Source organism: Lissotriton helveticus, chromosome 2_1 (assembly GCF_964261635.1).
Source record: "Lissotriton helveticus chromosome 2_1, aLisHel1.1, whole genome shotgun sequence".
Taxonomy (NCBI): Eukaryota; Metazoa; Chordata; class Amphibia; order Caudata; family Salamandridae; genus Lissotriton; species Lissotriton helveticus.
This window is the reverse complement of record NC_136059.1, coordinates 1,972,399,084-1,972,418,043: the sequence shown is the minus strand read 5'-3', so window position 1 is coordinate 1,972,418,043 and position 18,960 is coordinate 1,972,399,084. Positions and strand designations below refer to the sequence as shown.

The 18,960-nt window shown below is 47.7% G+C and overlaps 1 protein-coding gene across 2 annotated transcripts in view; it reads left to right on the top strand.

The window, feature by feature from the left end:
- LRBA (LPS responsive beige-like anchor protein) overlaps positions 1-18,960 on the top strand; it is a 2,244,423-nt gene that overhangs the window by 1,207,588 nt on the left and 1,017,875 nt on the right. The gene's annotated exons all lie outside the window — the stretch shown is intronic.

Genomic DNA, 18,960 nt, shown 5'->3' with positions numbered 1-18,960 from the left:
GGTCGCTGGACTCTGAGGAATACCAGCCATATGTTGCTAACATCGACTTGTCTGAGGATTTGGTGGATGCCAGCGGCCTAGATACTGGCATGCTTTCTCCTCCTTAAGTATCTACAGAAGAGGGAGCTTCATTTTCAGTGGTGGTGAGTGCAACAGCTTTGGTCCTGGACCTTAGCTTGCTCTTGGTGGCATTCAAAACTAAGGTCTTGATGGAAGTGCTTCAGCCAGGAGTGTCCCTTCAGAACCGCTTCTCTCAGTTAACAAAGCACTTACTGATGTCCTGCTTGGAATCTAGTACAATCCCATAACAGGAGCTCCTGTGAACAGGACACTTGCCTGCCACCATCGCCCCACTCCATGGGACCCCTAATTCATCACGGAACATCCCACCACGGACAGCTTGGTGGTCCAAGCCTCCACTTCCCATATAAATTCTGGTGCGATCCCAACCGCAACGCCGGATGAGGAATCCAAGAGGCTGAACAACATTGACAAGAAAATGTTTCTTCCACCAGCCAGGCATTGGCTCTGTGAACACTGCATGCCTTTTTGGCCGCTAGTCCCACGAGCTATGAGAATACGGTTGCACCTGTGCTGCCAACTTTTCCGGGGGAGACCCATGCCATGCTCTCCCAGGCTGTTGCCGATGGGTGGAATACAGCAAAGTTCACCATTCAATGCAGACTGGAAGCCACCTACTCACTGGGCAATGCGGTTTCATTGACAATGGCCCTACTGCGCCACTACTGACTTTTCTGGGGGTGTCCAAACATCACTTCTGGACATGCCCTTTGATGACTCCTGACTCTTTCGAGACAAGGCGGATTCTGTGCTGGAGCACTTTGATAGCCGCGTTATGGCCAGGTCCTTGGGCCTTTTCTTGGCCCCTCGTCACCCCAATCCGCCTTTCACTTCTTTGATGGCCACAGAAGGGGCTTCCAACCACGTCTTTATCTGGCCAATCACCGCAGCGTGCAAGCTTCCCACCCAGTGGGTCCGGCAGCCAGAGGTTGGGCCATCCACCACCCCCCTGGCAGCAACAGCCTCCAAACCCTTCTAGCCTGCCCTCTTACCAACATGGGCACCCAGTGAGGTACGCAGGATCCGCCATCACCTCCTCCACTGGCGGTCTATAACTTCGGGCCTGTGCTCTCTCAATTTCTTCCTCAAGCAGAAGTTCAAGATACTCACTGTTGCTCAAATCCCGTCTGCCCTGAACCCAGGAGACTGAACAGTAGTGTTGGACTTGCAGGGTGCTTTTTTTCACATCCTTGTTCTGCCTGCCGACAGACGTTACCTGAGGATTTACAGCAGGCCACAAGCACTTTCAGTTCACCATGCTCCCATTTGGCCGTACCAGCACCCCGAGGTGATGGCGGTGGTTGCATCTCATCTGAGGAATTCAGGGGTGCCAGTATTCCCCTATCTCGACAACTGGCTCTTGAAGGAGGGCTCGTCCAAGGCTGTCATCTGCTACCTCCAGACTACGGCGCATCTCCTGCATTCGTTGGGTTTCACTATCAACATACCCACCTGAATCCCTCTCATATGCTCTTTCTCATCAGAGCTGTTCTGAACACAGTGCAGTGTCGGGTCTATCCACCCGAACTGAGAGTCCGGAATATTCAGGCTATGATACTGATGTTTCAGCCTCTATCTTGGTTTTCGGTGAGACTGACTCTGAGGCTGCTGGGCCTCATGGCCTTCTGCATCCTGCTGGTGACACGGTCCCGTTGGTATATGCAGGCTCTGCAGTGGGACCTGCAGTTCCGTTGGGCACATCATCAGGGGAATCTCTCTGCACGATCCAGATCTCGAAGGGAACTGCAGAAGATCTGTAGTGGTGATTAATGAAGTGTAATTGGGTCAGCGGCAGACTGCTGTCCCTTCCCCAACTAGATCTGACTGTAGTGACAGAAAGTCTGTAAAGTTATCTTGGCAGCCAACCGTCCCTCCACCAAGACGGTTTACACCTGCCATTGGGGACAATTTGTGGCATGGTGTACAGAAGGACAGATCCATCCCCTTTCTTATCCCCCGCCCCTCCCCCCCTCCCTCAGGTTCTCCTTTTCATCCTTTCCCTTGCCCAGCAGGATTCTCCTCTGGGCTCTCTAAAGGTCTAGCTCTCTACTATTTGAACTTTTCTGTGGTTGCCTGACCAGTCTTCCCATATCAAATCCCCTATTGTAAATCAGTTTCTAAAAGGTTTACAACATTTGTTCCCACCTTCTCCATTCATTATGCCCCAATGGGATCTCAATATTGTCCTCACTATCCTTATGGGCACTCCCTTTGAGTCCCTGCGTAATTGTCTACTGGGGCTTCTTACCATCAAGGCGGCCTTTCTCGTGGCTATACATCTGCTTGGAGGGTCAGTGAGCTTTAGGCATTGCTGTCATCCAAGCCTCCTTATCTGAACATCTATCCAAACTGGTGCTTTGTACAAGAGCTTCCTTACTCCCGAAAGTGGCCACTCTATTTCACATAGGTCTATCCATAATTCTGCCCATTTGTTATGCTCCGCCGCTTCCCTCCAAGGAAGAGGAGCTACTTCACCTTCTGGACCCAAAAAAAGAGCATTGTCGTTCTGCCTTGACCTCACACGAGGGTTCCGGGTGGATGACCAACTCTTTGTGGGGTATGTCAGAGCAAAGAAAGGACGAGCCGTATAGTGAAGGACCATCTCACGATGGATTGTGCTCTGTATCAAAATCTGCTATGCATTGGCTAAGAAGCAACCCCAGAGGGTTCGCGTGCTCATTCCACCATCGCTAAAGCTGCAACCACTACATTAGCACGCGGAGTTCCGGTAATAGACATCTGCCAGGCCACAGCGTGGACTTCCTTGCACACATTTACCAAGCACTAATGCCTGGACAGTCTGGTCCGTACGTATGGGCTCTTTGCCTGTTCCATCCTGTAGGACTTCGTCGTGTGAAATTGGTCCACAGAACCACCTCCTGGGAGGTATTGCTTGGGTATCTTACCTAAGGTGAGAAATTTGCGGCTAGAAGTCTTTATCAGATGAACTAGTTACTTACCTCCGATAACACCATATCTGGTATCGACTGTCTAATCTCAGATTCCTTACCAACCCACCACTCCCTTCTCTGCGATTGGAATTCTAGGCACAGGGCTTTCCCCTTTCAAGGCCCTAGTATTCCACACCAGAGGTCAATGTACTTTGTGCCTCCTCGCGTCTATTGTGAAAACTCTCGAAGTAACTGACGTCCGTGCTCTGGGCTGGGGCCTATAAAGGCACTATACATGCTACTTCTGGCGTGGACGACAGTACCACCACCACTTGGAGCCGAATGACTCCACCTACCAGTACACAGGGGTACTGCTGAATTTTTTTTTCTTCATCCAGTTTGACGCACACGGATAATTCTAAGGTAGAGAATCTGCGGCTTGATAGTCTCTACCAGATAAGGGTTTTTCTGAAGGTAAATAACCTGTTCTTCTCTCCCTGATGTGCCTGCCTTGATACACAGCTGGCAGTTATCCTTTACCACTTCTTTATCCTATAGATTTAGTCTCATGAATGAAGCATGAACTCATCCTCCGTTTTTCCCGTGGTGTTGCATATACTATTCCAATAGTGTTTATTTGTATTTGTATTTGTATGTGGATTTATAGAGCGCGATTGATGCCCGGGGGCGTCCAAGCGCTGGGAACCAACAGGGGGGACAGGTGAGGCAGGAAAACTGGTAGAGCATTACTGTGGGGAATTAAAGAGGAAAGATTTGAGCTGTTTCCGGAATGAGGAGAGGTTGGGGTTTGCTCTCAGATGGAGGGGTAGGGTGTTCCATGTCTTGGATGCATTATGGGCGAAGGTCCTACCACCAGATCTGGCTTTCTTTATTCTGGGTGTTGTGGCCATGAAGGTCTGGTTAGATCGAAGGTTTCTGCTAGGTTGGTAGTGGGAGACTAGATTACGTGTGATTAGGGGGCCAGTTTTCCAGAAGGCCTGGTGAGCGATGCACATGGCTTTAAAGTAGATTCTCTGGCTGACTGGCAGCCAGTGTAATTTGATCAGACCAGCTCTGACAGATTGTCGACGGGGGAGCCATCAGAACTTTTATTAAAAATTGTCAGTTTATTATATAAACTAATCATAAAATTGTACTAGTTGTACTGAGATGTAAGTATTGTACTACTGAATATCAACCCTCAGACTATTGTAACTGATATTGAGAGCAGACTATCGAGGTACACACTGTGGAAGTATATATTTACTATTTATAACTCCACTTCTACATACCTGGTAGATACAGACATCATGCAGTTACATATATGTGGAGTTAGGTATATTAAATCTAGACTTACCCGTTATGTTATGTTCTGTATGCTGTCCTCGATTGGGTGTCCCATCGATATCCAGGGTGCTCACCAGATGTATGTCTGATGCACACAATTCATGTGTTTCTGCCTATATATATTCTTCTTGCGTGCAAGGTCCTGCCGTCTGGTGTGACCCCTTCTTAGAGATCTGCCTGTTCCTTGGCTGTTGATTTATAAACACTCCGGTGACACACTTCCTGCTTTTGTAAAGAGTACCGAAAATATCGAACGGATGAAACTTCATATGGGTGCGTATTTTACCGTCGGTTGCTTTATTTTAGTAGGTTAGTAAATCCCTCAACGTATCAAAGCAAAACCCCACCTGATACTCCTCCTCAATCAGTCCTTGCACTGCACATCCCGCACGCTGTGCCTCGCATATAGCACTTTTTTGATGTGCTAAATGAATATTTGAGACGCCCTGGATTTAGGAAGATATGCATTATCGTTTTAAACAGTCGATGGCCTAAATTGCCTTTGCAGAACAGTAGCGCTCATCACATTTCTCCATTTTTAGGGCTCGGCCTAGCGTACACTGCGCAGCAGTGTTGCGCAGGCCGAGATCTTATGTTTTCCCCAGTACTGGGGCTTGAACCAGCCTTCTCTTCCATTGGCTAGCTTCATAAATGAAGGCTAGCCATTGGAAGAGATGAGTGTCACTCGGGGCTTGAGCAGATTCGTGGGCGTTTCTTGCTTTTTTTTTAAGCCCCGCCCCTTTTTTCGTCATTCGGAGGTGGGCTATTGTGAGCTTTTCCTTATTTTTTTTTTTTTCAGGGCTGTTTTTTCGTCATTTGTAACTACTCTGTTGCCAGGATGGACGTAGCGATTTCTGTTGCAATCCCGGTCCCCTCTGAAGACCCCCGCATCCCGGTCCCGCTCTCCCCTGCAGCCCCGCAACCCCCAACCCCCCGTGGCTCGCTCCCGGAGTCCGCCGAGGGCTTTTGAAGCACTTTGCTGGGTTCAGGGCTTCAGGCTAAGGGGGGATCGTGACGTCTTGAACCAGTGGGCCCTGAGGCTTCTTGAGTGGCGTGAGTGAATCCTGGGGAGTCTGAGCGGCCGGGGCTCTGTGCGCGTGGAATCCCCACGATAATAACCATAATAATTCTGCAGAGGGCCTGCTCGGCACGCTCACTCACCGGCCTCACCGATCCCCTGCCTGGACCTTGAGGTTGCGCAGGCCTATTACAGGCCGACTTGCGGGCAGGTTTGCGGGCTGATTATGGCAAGATTGCCGAGGGCGTCTTCCCAATCCGAACTCCTGCTCCATAGCCTGTGTTATATTTCTCGGGTCGGGGGGGGCACTGAATTTTTACTTTCTGCAGTACTGAGCGGCAACAAAATTATTAGTATTTCCGAGAAGGGCAAGCTGAAAAAACATAAAAACAAACGTGTTGCGTTATTTCGCAAATGGTGCAGGGAAACCTATACGTGATTTTAAAAAAAACATATGGTACGCGATCCGTTTTGCGTTGAGCATTCAGATTACACCAGGGATAAAAACAATGGGCAAAAACTGCGTGCCGTGAATTGAAAGCAGGAGTGAAAGGAGAAGCTGCAGCAAGAAGGTGCCGTGCTTCAGGGGGCAAGCGCGGGGCAGAGGAGCAGCCCTCCCTGGCTAGCGCCTGTGCTGTTTCCGCCTAGCTCCGTGCCAGGTACACACCAGCCTCACTCCAGGCGGCATCACCAACCCGGGGGACTCGGCATTGCGACCACCGACATCTTCATCGAGAAGTACCAGCTCTTCTTGGCACCTGGAAAGTAAGGATGCTACCAGATATCCCTCCCTGGGGGGCTTGCCCATTCCATTCTTGTCACGCATGCTTGTCCATCAGCTCTCCCATCTTTTTCCTTTCCGTGCATTCCTGTCACTCGTTCCTTCCAGTGGAGGAGGGAGGGAGGGGGGCGGGTCACCCATTTCTTCCAGAGGGATATTTGTTCGAGTCACCTTTCGATAGAGGCCTGCTTACCCCGTCCCCCACCCCTCCCCCTTCTGACTCATATGTGTATATCACAATAGGTGGTACTACGGGAAACCCCTGCAGGAAAAAGGTAGTGAGGAGGAAATTGGGGAAGAGTACCACAGGGCGAAGAGGGGAAGCTTCCCTGCCCTCACTCCTGCCTACCTGCAGCCTTGGGTGCCCACTCACAGGGCAAGAGGGGGTGTTGGTGCATAGCAGTTACTCGCTGCTCGCCCGCCCCCTTTTCCATGGCTGCGGTGCTTTAAGTCCCGCTGCTGCCTGCCCTCCTTTTTACCCCCCACCTACACTTCTGGAAGCCTGGACTACGATGCTTAGTAACCCCGAGGGGGTAGACGGCCCACCTGGTCTATAAACGGAGAATTGCGTTGTGTGTTAACACTACACAGAAAAGCCCCCCCCTCCCCAATTTGCGTGTCATTAGAGTTGTAATAATGCAACGCAACTCCACCATGGAGCCAAAGAACGGAGGCCTGACTTGTCCCCTCCTCTCATTGCTCTGACGAGCCCATGTCACCTGTGATCTCCGAGGAGGGCTTTGAGAGGATGGAACTCGCTGTGTGGGAGAGGGGTGCAGTTGGGGGCATACCTTTGGAATGCATGCTCTGTGGCTGGCTCTCCTACGCATGCCTGGTGGCCGTTTGTGTAGTGGGGTCCGGCTTCAGCCGCTGTCTCTGTTAGAATAGATATTTCCCACTGTTTACATTGTAGAACGACGTGCTAGTCTGTTAAATTGTTAATTATGAGAACTGGCTTGAAAAAAATAACACTGCTGTGAAGAAATGTGTTTAAAACGTACACACATAGAATGCACATGCATACACGTGCACACATTCAGTGTTCAAAGTGAAATTGCATGCACGCACGTATTATGCGATTCTCACTAATCAAATTATTTTGAAGAACGTCTGTGCACTGATTTTACCTGAGTGACAGTGTAAAGGGGTTTGAATCTGCCTCCTCCAAATTCTCTTTTTCGCCTCCCTGTATTAGGAGGGGTATTGACAAAAGAATGGCCTCCCTGTGGTAGCAGAGCACTGGCCCCTGATTGCGTTATTGTTACTACCCACAAGGCAAACGTTCGGTTCTATTTTATAGCAGCATTAGTTCTTGTTGTTCAGTTTTTTATATGTACTTTCCGTTCTGATTCAATCTGTCCCGAATCTGCTCTGGAGGGCCAGGTGGCAGCCCAGTGGGTTCACGCGCCTGGTGCAGGGATCTGTGTAGAGTGCGCAGAGCACCTATTCTTGATTTCACAAATAGCTGTCTCAGCCTCTCACATTTCTAATCTTTGTACGTAAAGGCCATTTGCTTTGGTAATGGGGACACTTGTTGTGTAAGGTCACATGTGCCATGCAGCTGAGGTAGCAACACGTCACGTAATAAACCCGTGTTTCAAATATTCACTCTTGTACAAAGTACCTTATATGGGCATTTACCTTCTTTAAGCACTCTTAGTTTTGAAAGGTGCATTTAAGTAAGCACATGGAAAATAAGCAATGTGCCCAGGCTCACACAACGAGCCCCTGAAGTGCCTTTTGACTCTGCAGTCCACCACCAGTAGCCTGTGACTGATCTTCACCCCTAGACATCCCTCTCATATCCTTAAGAATAGCACCCCTCCTCCCCTTACACATCCACATCTGGAGTCAAAATTCAAACTCTTTTACAGTACTGGTGCCGAATCTTCCCGATACAAAGAGTGTTGGCCGCCCTAGGTTTACCAATATGCTTTGTTACTCTTCCTTTCCTCACAGAGCTCTCACACCCTTGGAGCTTCTCCTCGCCCAAGGCATTTCTGCAATTCTTCCATTTCACTGGATACTTTGCCATAATGTTCTTCTAAAAGGTGCATACTCAGTCACGAACTGCGAGACCACGCCCCCTCTGAATGGAAATAAAAGCAACCATGGATATCTAGTGCCTTGTTAGGCCGCATCAGTGAGTAGCAGCTTGAGGCCTATTGAGGGGCAAGACTTTTGCTTTTGGCACTCTCCATGATAACTCAGTGAGCAAAAAAAAAATGGAAGGGAGAGCCGCCATGAATTTTCACCAGTGACTATGGTTATTCAAAGCGGTTCCACTCCACACTTTTGTTTTTTCTCTGTAAGTGACTTCGAGTGAGACCAATACTCAAGTGAGGACATTGTCCCCAGTACTGGGGCTTGAACCCGCCTTCTCTTCCATTGGCTAGCTTCATAAATGGAATGAAATCTCTGTCACCACCGCAGGCCCGGAAGGCAACGACAGGAATAATGTCTACAGTAGAATAGGGCCCTGAGTCCCACCCTGTTCAACCTGTATATGGCTCCATTGGCAGCTGTTGTTCAGTCATACGGCATAGATCTAGTATCTTATGCCGATGACACGCAGCTGCTCATCTCCTTGTCACAATCACCCAAGTTAGCAGCGGCCAATTTTAAAACCTGCATGCAGGAGCTCGCTGGCTGGATGGATCAACACTGCCTGAAGCTCAATGGGGCTAAAACGGAGGTGTTAGTGATAGGGGGAGATGGGGCGAGCTGGACTCAGGAATGGTGGCCGCCTTGCCTTGGCTCTCTGCCCATCCCGTGCAGTGAGGCTAAGAACTTGGGGGTCTGGGTTGACCCTAAACTCTCTTTTGAGAGTCATGTTGACAAACTGGTGGGGAAATGCTTTGGGGTTATGAAGACCCTAAACCGTACTCTGGCCCTACTGCCACTTGAGGCCAGACGTACTATTACCCAAGCGTTGGTCACTTCTCGTGTTGACTACGCGAATGTGCTGCTATTAGGAACTACAGAGAAGAACCTGAGAAGACTGCAAGTGCTGCAAAATACGGCGGCCCGTTTAGTCCTCAGACTCCCCAAAAGAACAGCATCCAAGCCTACTTTGGCTGCCCTTCACTGGCTTCCTATAAAGAAAAGAATCCTCTTTAAAGCCCTACTCTTTTGTTATAGGATAACTTCTGCAAAAGCTCCAGAGTATTTGAAGGACTTGGCCATCCCCTATCTGCCCCAAAGAGCACTTCGCTCTATGGGTATGGGTCTCCTTACAGTTCCTCGTGTAAGAAGGGCCAGGATGGGAGGCCGCTCTTTTCGGGTGTTGGCAGCCACCCAATGGAACAGCCTGCCAGCTGTGATCAGACTAGCCAAAACGGAAATTATGTTCCGGAAACTTTTAAAAACACATTTGTTTGCCCTCTAGGGATGGTTGTTTCTGCCCTCTTGACTCTCGCTCCACAGCGCGGGGATACGCCGGGATGGCGTCACCAGGCGCTTTATAAACCCCTTTAATAATAATCTGGGCCTCTCATCACACAGAGTGGGTAACATGTATTTCTTTACAAGGACATTGTCAAAGAAGCTGAAGTATTGCACTGTGTTACTGCCGGTAATTAAATATGTGCTTCATGACGATTATTAGACATTAGTTGTGTACATACAGTAATAGTAACAACTGATCACATAACTTGGGCAGGCATGTGTGTGGCTCTCTGTGTGCGTGGCTCTGTCTGTCTGTGTGCGTGGCTCTGTCTGTGTGTGTGCGCGTGGGTGGCTTTGTCTGTCTGTGTGCGCGTGGGTGGCTCTGTGTGTGCGCGCGTGGGTGGCTCTGTGTGTGCGCGCGTGGGTGGCTCTGTCTGTGTGCGCGTGGGTGGCTCTGTCTGTGTGCGCGTGGGTGGCTCTGTCTGTGTGCGCGTGGGTGGCTCTGTCTGTGTGCGCGTGGGTGGCTCTGTCTGTGTGCGTGTGGGTGGCTCTGTGTGCGCGTGGGTGGCTCTGTCTGTGTGCGCGTGGGTGGCTCTGTCTGTGTGCGCGTGGGTGGCTCTGTCTGTGTGCGCATGGGTGTCTTTGTGTGTGTTCGCGCGTGGGTGGCTCTGTGTGTCTGCGCGTGGGTGGCTCTGTGTCTGCGCGTGGGTGGCTCTGTGTCTGCGCGTGGGTGGCTCTGTCTGTCTGCGCGTGGGTGGCTCTGTCTGTCTGCGCGTGGGTGGCTCTGTCTGTCTGCGCGTGGGTGGCTCTGTCTGTCTGCGCGTGGGTGGCTCTGTCTGTCTGCGCGTGGGTGGCTCTGTCTGTCTGCGCGTGGGTGGCTCTGTCTGTCTGCGCGTGGGTGGCTCTCTGTCTGTCTGTGTGTGCGTGGGTGGCTCTCTGTCTGTCTGTCTGTGTGTGCGTGGGTGGCTCTGTCTGTCTGTCTGTGTGTGCGTGGGTGGCTCTGTCTGTCTGTGTGTGCGTAGGTGGCTCTGTCTGTGCGCGTGGGTGGCTCTGTCTGTCTGTGTGTGCGTGGGTGTCTCTGTCTGTGTAGGTGGCTCTGTGTGGGTGGATCTGTGTGTGTGGGTGGCTCTATGTGAATGACTCTGTGGGCGGCTCTGTATGTGTGTGTGGGTGGCTTTGTGTGGGTGGCTCTGTGTGGGTGCAAATGCAATTAAGCTATTGGTATTGTAAATGACAATGTCATTTATTTATGTTTTCAAAACAAAAACATAAATAAAAATGTCATGAACAATGCCAATGGCTCTAACTTTAACAATGCCGAGAGCATTGCATTGTAAATGCTTGTTAACTGTGTCTAGGCATGTACGTTATCTTTAGGCTTCCTGGACAATGTCTGTTTCTGGAGTATTTACAAATTAAAGAAAAGCACAGATTAAGTAGTGCAAGGCACTACCTTTTTAAAAGAGGACTATTTTAATTTTCCGCTTGCCTTGGGAAGAAAGAATGCAGCGTAAGTGCGTGGTGTCAGAAGAATCTCCAGCTTCTTGGGTGATTTTCCTGTAACCTTAACACTTCAGCAAGAACATTATAAATGACTGTTTCTCGCACGCAACTGCCTTGCTGTGGGATGATGTATGAAATAATATGTGCTTTGCATGTCCTGTTTGTAATGATAAAGGTCATATAGTATCATTTACATAATCTCCAGCCAGAAATGAACGCCAGGTCCTATCTTCTGCATTACATATACATTACCCAAGGTTTAAAACTCTCATTATTCATGAAAGTTAATTTTACAGTGGGTGTGAATGATCTATCCTACGGCTGGCTTTTTGATCATTCTGTAAAATAATATGGAGAAAAGGCTGCACAAATAGCAGGAAAACCAGTAAAGAGTGATGCATTTGCCTGACGCTCTCTCTGCCCGATTGGATCTTGATTGATGGCAATCATTTGTCTTTGTCAAGAAAGGAGAAAAAATCAGACATTGAAATAAGCGCTATCAAACTTTCTCCAGTGGCAGAGAGGTTCTATTAATGGGATCGAAGACCATTAACTGTCTCTGTTGGGTGAAGATAAAGCACGTTGTTCCCTCCATCTTTAGCAAGTTAAAATATAAAACGTATTTATTGTACACACCGAATTTTAAAGGTGAAATACTGCAAGATCGCTGCATTCAAAGGCAGGACAGGACTTGCATTTAGAAAATCAACAAGATGCTAAAATTCTTTGGATTTCACTTTAACCAGGGTCTGTCAAGTGAAACAGTCAATACAAATAACACCTCAGCGCAACCGAAACACCATAAAATTGACAATAACACGGGGTTTTCGATTACTCTTTAATGGGGAATCCTCATCAGTGAGTTCTGTTGGAAGACCAAGCAAGCAAAAATCTATACGTATTTCACTGCAAGACAGATAGGGGTGCCAGACATCTTGTGTGGGTGTTTCGTGTACCTCTAGGAGGGCAGGCAGTAGACTGTTATAAAGAGCCAACTTTTCATGAGTATCCACTGATCATTATAAAGAGATCTTCCCTATCCTATTTTATAACACAGGTATCAAAAAATAAGTTACAGAAGTGTTCCATTAGCGTTTCCTCTCTCAGAGAATGACACTCTTCTTAACCTGGATCATGTTTCCCACTTGTGGGTTATTATTCCCCACATGGAATCTCTAGTGATGTTTTTTCTTTGAAACACAATGCACCTACAGATTAGTGGGCTGCTATTGGTAATCAATTCTTGTCCTATGTTGAATGAAAAAAAATACGTAGCAAGATTGATGTGTTAGAAAGAGTTTTGGTGATAGCCGGTGTGTCCAACAATGTTCAAAGAGAGCCGTATCAGACTATTTAGCATTGTATGTAATGGCAACTTCTGTGGTCCTACTCAATATCTAACATGGATCCAGCCCTCATGGACATACATTTGACACCACACCTTTTAAAGGTTCTCCGAAAAAAGCAATAAGAGTTTACACAACATCCTTGTAGAGGTGTTTGTTGTAACTGTGAGAAGTTGGCCTGATCTATGATCACTAATTCTAGTGATCACCTTGTATCAGTCCAAACAACCCTTATGGTGATTGGTTGTAAAGTCAACCGTATAGACCAGCTATCCTAGTAGCGTGGACAAAAGCAGTCTTTTAGGCTAATCTCTTTTGGCATGTGAAGCCAGCTGTTTTACCATAGTATAACCCCTTGAATACCAAATGAAAGGACACCACACAGGTTGTTATGAAAATAAACAGTCTATTTATTAATAACAACACCTCTGAACTCTTTATGAGATCAGAAGGCTAAGCACATGACAATACTAAAAAGGAAATACGAGTTCGCACAATATTTACACAAGTGCCTTAGGGGCACGACAAACCATATACTCAAAACAATGGAATGCGAGGAAGGAAAATACTGTAAGGAGATCCAGAGGCTGGAGGATCGCTGGGACTACGCTACAAACTAGGTAAGTAAGGAGCAGGAGGCCCACGGGACTCACGTGCAGAGTGGGAACTCTCACGCGGGATGTGTAACAATGTCTATGGATCTTACAGTTTAGAAAGTTACGGATTCCGGACGAACCCGGCTGGATGGGGGGGAAACAACAGTGGACCTGGACACTAGGATAGTGGACCCAGACTTCAGCACCTAGAAGCTTTAGTTACCTAACCCACAGGCTGCGGGTGCATAGGGTTGAAGTTGCGTCGGGTTTGCTGTTATTCCCGGTGATGCCTGAAACAAGAAGTTGCTGGCAGGCAGCCAGATGGAGGAGTCCGGTGGTTCCAAGGAGGGAACTAAGAAGATGGAAGTCTTGAAAAGGAAGGGGACAGAGTCTTGGTCACTAGCCAGTGATGGTGCTGGAACCAGGAGCTGTCGCCGAGTTCAGGTGAAGGAGGGGTCGCATCTCTCTGTAGCTGCGAGGACCAGGAGCTGCTCTTCACTACCAGGCTGGAGGCACGAGCTGTTCCACGTAGTCTGCTGCTGTTGGCGGTGTCGGATCGTCGATCTGGACAACAGGCCTTGGCTAATGCAAGCCACGCGGTGGAACAAAGATGGCGTCTGGTGCGGACCAGGAGGGTCCGGGGTGCTCCTCTTTTACAAGGAAGCAAGGGCCAGTCTGGGGGACCAGGCTAGCAGAGTCGAATTCTTTGGGTCGTCGTCTCAGAGGTCACTAGCCAGCCGGCAAGTGACCAGACAACAGGACAAGCAGCAACCAGGCAAAAGGGCCCCACGCAGATCACGGGGATGCTGGGGGGCTGGTCTTTGGTGCAGGAGCTGCGTCGGTGTAGGGCTTCTCAAACCCTGATGCACTTACACGAGGGTCACTCGGGGGTCATGCTGGAAGCGCTGTGCAGGTTTCTTCAAGATGGCCGTCTCCACGTTGCTCGTCGCACCCACGGGTCCCAGCTGTGCTGTGGATGTGGGTAGAGGTCAGAGAGGTCTGGAGGTCCGGGTCTTGTCGAGCTGGGTCGTCGGATTCCTGGAAGGAAGGACTTTGCAGTAAACCGCACAGAAGCTTGATGGTGCCTGCGAAGCAGGATGGTCACTCCCTGACCGTAGGGGAGATTCTTCAGTCTTCTGATGATCAGGAGGTCGAAGGTCAAGAGTTCTTCGTGGAAGTTGTCAAGAGTAATCTAACTTGGAATGGGACCAGCTCCTACCTTTATCCGGCTAAAGGGGGCTGCACTACGACTAGGTCCCTCCCCTGGGTGGGACCAGGAAGGGGGGTGGCTACACCCCCTTTCCTTTGTTCAGTTTCCCGCCAGAGCTGGGGTTGGAGTGCCCCAGCAACTGGTTGGAACCGGTGTATGCACAGGGCACCTTGTGTGCCCCGGGCATGTCTCATTCCTTTCAGCCTGAGCCTACCCAATACACAAAATCCTGTCTGGGGTGGTGCTAGCACCTCCCAAGGCAGGAAACCCTTTGTCTGAGCCTCCCTAGCTGGAAGGACTCCCAGCAGCAGGAGGTCAGACTTGTGTCTGTGGTGGCAGCATCCATTTTGTGATGCTGAGGCTTGAGTTAACTTTAACCGGGGTTTACAGTTACATACATGTCGTGTCCCTCTAGAAGGGTGGAATGCTAACCCCGTCGCCAGAATTGGCGAGGGGTTAGTATTCCAATTCGTATGACACCTTACTCGACATGTTTTGATAAGGCTATGCCAAAGTTAGCATTTAACCGCGAAGATTATAATGCACTTAAGAGTATATGGTATAGCGTTATCATGGAACAGCTATTACGACTTGGTTCCGCAAGCTGCAAATGGGCTCAGCTCATGCCAGAGCACCATCTCACATAAATCCAAGCACTCTGCCTTCAGGATTGCTAAGGCCTGCCATAGGAGTGACTGATAGGAATATATGTGTCCATTTTAGGGTTAGATATAGGAATACTATATCTAAAGCAAAGGGTGTTTACACCACCTTGCCCCAGCTGTCGTGCAGCCAGTTGTGTCAGATTTGGCTGGCCAGCCAGGGGTGGCATAATACATGCTGCAGCCCCTGGTAGGCCCTGGGTACACCTATGCCCTGGATACCTAAGGTATACTGTACAGGGACTGATAAGGTGACCCAGTATCCAATTGGATATGTACCTAAGGTACATGGAGTCCATTTTAACAGAGAGAGCAGGAAGCCTGGGGTCCTGAATAGCAGGATCCAAGGCCAACTAAGCCAAAAACCAGCAAAACACTAGGCAAAAAGTTGGGGGCAACCATAGTCAGATATCCACCTTCCTACAGTAACCTATTATCACCTGATGCGAATGAAACCTTTAATCTCAGGTACAGTTATAGGGACCTTCAGAATTGATGGATTACCAACACAACAGTCATTAGAGTTACCAGTTTTTTTGTGTTGTAATTATTTATTGCATTAACTTTAAAAAACAAGTGCACAGTATGGTATATCAGTTGGAGAGTATCAGACAATATAATGGAATTTAAGAGCATCAGACACCTAATGCAATGCCAAGCAACCAGGGAGAGGGGCGAGGGGGAGGAAAAGGGAATGGAGTGGAAAGTACAGCACCAGAGGTACATGGCGAGCCCCCTCCCAACATTGTGGTGTGTCCCTCAAGCTATAAGGGATTGATAAGCCATCAAGAAAGGGGATGACGAAAGCTGGGGTTCCCGGTCTGGGCCAGTGTGGAGGGGAGAGGGATGTGCTCCCAGTGTTGGAGTGATGGGACCAAAAAGGGTCAGGGGAGATGTGCGCTATCAAGGGGGTGTGTGTACCTATTTTGCCAGATCGGCAGGGTCCTCTGCTGTCTGGCGGGAGAGGTATGATAAACTCTACTTCGCACAGTAGAGCAGAGGGTAATGAGGGTAGAGGTGTTTGTTCCATTATAGGAGTGATTTGCGTACATGCATCTGTGCATCTGTACAACTGTGTGCCCGGTAGAGTAAAAAGGAATCAGGGCCGGGGTATGGGTAATGTGGGGGAAGATGATGAGGAAAGGTAGTGGGTATGCGAAGACGGAAGCAGGGGAGGGGTCCGGCCAAGACACAGACTGGTGGGAAGCGGCAGGGGAGGAGTGGGGGCAGGCCTCCCCTGGGAGCGTCTGGGAATTAGCTGCTCAGTGTACAGGGGACGCCTACCCTGAAGGGGTGCAGAAAGAGGAGGGAAGAAGGGGAGGGTGTAGGTCATTTCATATGCTTCAGGGATCATCTTGTAAGAAAAGATTTACCTGTTTTTAATGAAAACAAGATTTCACACATGTTGAACTTTAATAGACTGTTAGGAAAATGTACACACATTGACAAAAGCAAACATACATTTTTATCATCTATAGACATCTGAAATTAGTAAAGGGAGTAAACCCTAAGTAATTTAATGTCCTGGAACTTACTTATTCTTAGCTGATGGGTACCTTGTTGTTAAATGGTGTAATTCAGTTCAGTAGTTCCTGAGAAAATCAAAAGTAAAATCATAGCGATATCTAGAGACGAAGTACTGCACGTGTACAGAAATCCGTACAATTACGAGCACGAGCTGCATGCTGATTGGATGCCAACTGTCTGTCAACAGTCTGTCAACACTCCAAACCAGGAAGTGTTGGCAGACATCTTGTGCCTCGGTAGCACCGAGTCAGAAGAAAACAGTAAAACAAAGTTGAAAAATAAGGAAAGGGGGCAGGGTAGAAACATGTTGACCCTCTAGGCCTGCTCAGGGGGTCCCACATGGATCTTTAGGTGCAAAAAATATAATTTTTTTAAATTAAAAACATCGCGGGATATGCGTATGTTACTCGTACGCAAACTAGAAGTCCGTTTTATTCTTAATTAGCTGCCGGGGGTAATTTTTTTCTATAATAGGGGGTGGAAGTGTCCAACAGGAACAAAAGAATGAAAAAAAAAATAATGTCGAGGACAGCGATGCTCCTGCTTCCTGCGTTTTATCAGGTCAATAGACTGTTCCCATAACACAAAAGTTTATTGCAATAAATGCATAGAATTTAAATTTTAGCAAAATCAGGATCAATGTGTGGGTGTGGACTGTTTGCTGAAAATGCTGGTGCAGCAGTTGATGTGCTTGGTCCAGCAGCAGCAGGTGGGTTGTCCTTCAACCTCCGTGTTGCAGCTCGAGCAAAGTTGTTGGGGTGTAAGTTCTTCATGTGTCGCTCCATATTTGCTGTGCCAAAGGAGTATTTTTTAGATGGATCACCCCTTGAAAGAGATGTTTGGCAAATTTTACAGGTTACTTGTGGAGCTTTAACCTTTTTTTGCCATTCTGGAAAAGTAAAAAACTGCTAAATTAGAGCTTCTTTCCTCTTCTTTGGAGATTCTTCAGGAATGAAATATTCCTTTGAAGAATGGCTGGAAGAGGAGTCCATTGCTGTTACAGGGGTGTGGAATTTAATAAAATATCTACATGTCCATGGGGCAGGTTGCTTCATAAATCTACTTGTCCTGTAACAAAATCCACATGTCCCTTTGGTTCCATGTAGTGCAGCGACAAATTGTGGCATTATATAAGAGCTCTGATATAGTCTCTCTTGATTATGCCAGGGCTCCTACCATAGTAGTGTTTGAATACTTTCACTCCCCTTATGTTGCCACGTTTCCGCAGATCTACATACTGGGGCTGAAGGTAGTGGTAAGCAATAGTTCCAGGGTTAGAAAGCCCTTTTGAGTCTGTGCACACCTACTAAGGTGCATGTTTTAAGGGTTTTCAAAAACTCCTCTTAATCTTTTCCCATACTGACAATTGTTGGAAATTTACTTCTGACAATGACAGATGTAAACCTTCTTCCAGAGTTGGGGGAAAAAAGTGGTTGGAGGGAAAGTGAACTTCAAACACTTAGATTTTCACATGAGCAAATCTACACATGTATATTTGCTGATGCTAAAATGTTGTTCACAAATATTTTCTAGGAGTACTATTTCTTGACCTACTTCTGTACATTTTTGGGAATTCACGAAAGCCAAATAGCTGCACTTAATGCAAGGACATATACCATGGGTGCCCTTTTAAAACTTTTTTTAATAATGGGGCCCTAATTTGGTCTGGTGTTGACCATGACCTTTTGAGTTTATTAAAAGTCTGTCTCTCTCTGTGTATTGGCTGGCTTCACTGTGAGTGACCGCATTCTGCTTTTTCAGATGGAGCATATCGGCACACAAAGTAATTTTGTTCAGTGCGAGTAACTACTGTGGCAGTGTGTGCTTTTTCAGACCAAACACAATTTTTGCTTTTGCTTTTGCCAATGTTTGTTATAATGGTGAGGGCCTGGCAGCTCCCACACCAATAAAGGTTTACAAAAACCATGCCAAAACAAGTCACACATTGACGAAACTAAAAAGATGCCCACCAATTTCAGACCTACTGGCTTTGCCAATGCTTGTTTGTTTTTGTTTCCCATAATCTTATTTGAACAGGTTACACTGATTCTCCATTATGAATATTTTTGGGAAAACTAGCATGAATAAAAAACATGTTACTAAATGATGCTGCAAAGAAATGGTACCAGAGATTTTAAAGTAGTTTAGCTAAAGGTTTTTTTTCCTGCTTTCATTTTTTTAATGAATATTTTATTTTGAAAGCAAAGTATCATCAATCTTGCTTTCAAGCTTCTTCAAATATTTGCATCAAATCAGAGAGCATTCTGGGTGGATTATACATAGCCTAATATTGCTAAACCTTAAAAACGTGTGTGCACATTTTTATACTTAAAGCACTGTCAGTAGTGCAGTTAGTGCTTACAAGATTTACTTTGAAAGCTCACCCTAATAATAAAGGTTTTCAATTAATGAATCATAAATACAAGTTTGAATAGCATAAACATATGAACAAAAAGATTGCCTTAACTGCAGACTGTGCCCTTCCCTGATCCATAATATGGTACTGCAAACTGGCAGCTAAAGGGTTTGCGCTGCGGGGGTGGGCCTACTTGTCCCAAGGACAAAATACACATGAAAACTTGTTGCCCTTGACCCCAAACAATATGTCCTG